Below are 1791 nucleotides of genomic sequence, written 5' to 3'. Positions count from 1 at the left end.
CTTCTTTGAATATGTTGTTGATGTTATAGTTCCTCCTAATATAAATGTCTTAGATATATAGGGAAATGTCATTGGTTTCAATTGATCTCTTCATCGCTTAAATGTGCTCTCCTTCTCTCTTGTTTCTTTTCCAGCCCATTCTTTCTTTATTTCACTTCTGGCTTAAATCCTAAGCCAAAGCGGTCCCATTTATCTTTCAGCATCGGTGCCTCAACCCTTTCTTAAAAGTATCTTCCGAGTCTTCATTCTGGCAAGGCTCCCTTTCTGACTGTCAGTTACAAGCCCATCCTTGTAGTTTTGGATATTTTGGGCATTGAGATTTTGTTTCTCTCGACGATGAAGGTTGCATTCACAAATTTCAGTGATCGAAAGGAATATTCTATTGCTTCATCATCAGCCTCTATGTATGGCGCGTCACTAGTAACGGATGCAAGAATGTCTTCTTCCGCATTTATCATTACCAGTCAACCTTCAGTTACTAACTTTAACTTTTGGTGTAGTGATGATGAAACTGGCCCCGCTAAGTGAATCCAAGGCTTCCCCAAAAAGCAATTATAAGAAGGCTTAATATCCATCACCAAAAAGTCTACTTCATGTTTAGACCAATCAAAAGAGGTATTTCGATCATTCCCACTACCTTCCTTTCAGTACCGCCGAATGCTATCACTATGTTTTGGCATGTTTTCATATGAGAGCTATCCACAGGCAACCTATTCAGCATGGATAGGGGAAAGACATTCAAGTCCGATCCATTATCAATTAACACCCTTGGCAATGTGTATCCTTTATAGTGGGTGGTGATGTGCAGACCTTTGTAGATTTCATGCCCCCTGGTGGTATTTCATCATCATTAAAGAAATAAAGTTGTTAGCACTTATATTATTAACTAGGCGGTCTAACTTGTTTACAAAGAGATCGTTAGCGACATAAGTTTCGTTTAGCACTTTCATCAACGCACTACGATGTGTCTCCGAACTTAAGAGTAAAGCTAGCACTGAGATGCGAGCCGATTACTTATATAGCTGCTCTACAATGCTGTACTTATTGTGCTTTAGGAATTTCAAGAATTTCCTAGCCTCGTTCTTAGTTACTGGCTCGTTAACAGGCGATTCAAGTCTGGCTGCCTTTTTTTTCTTTTGTTCAACTGCCAAGGCTATTCCTTTTGTGGGCTCAGCTTTTATATTTGATGGGCCGTAGCATCTCTCACTGTGCGTGCAGAAACCCACATCCTGGTCCTCTCTTAAAGCTCCAATCGGGTTCTTTTCTCCCAGAATCGTCACGTTGTAGTCATAATTCCAGGGAACCCTATTGTTGTCTTTATAGGGAAAGGCCACAGGTTTCTGAATTATGACCCATAGTCTCATTTGTACTCTGACTTCATTGCTTCTTGGTCGTGAAATAATGACCACCTGGTAGTTGACTTTCTGGACCTTCTCTGTCGATCCTTCTTCCGATGCGCACACATTTCCTTCTTTTAGGCCTTTAACATATTTATAAAATTCAATTTCTTTATTATCAATCTAGTTTTGCATTAGGGCCCTGAACTCGATGCATTCTTAGATCTCATAACCCCCTTCATTATGGAACTTACAGTAGTTCTTCATCTTTTTGAGATTTTCTTTTGAATTTTGCTCTATTAATCCTCTTTCTACCATCTTTTTCCAAACCCGTCTTAGTGGGGTATTTACTTTCGCCACATAAAATTTGGTTCTCTTTCCCCTACCTTCAATTATCGTATTTACCCCTTTGTCAAAATGACTGGGTAACAGATTTCCTGCCACATTAGGTCCT

Source organism: Gossypium raimondii, chromosome 7 (assembly GCF_025698545.1).
Source record: "Gossypium raimondii isolate GPD5lz chromosome 7, ASM2569854v1, whole genome shotgun sequence".
NCBI classification, from domain to species: domain Eukaryota; kingdom Viridiplantae; phylum Streptophyta; class Magnoliopsida; order Malvales; family Malvaceae; genus Gossypium; species Gossypium raimondii.
Note: the sequence above shows the minus strand (reverse complement) of the source record.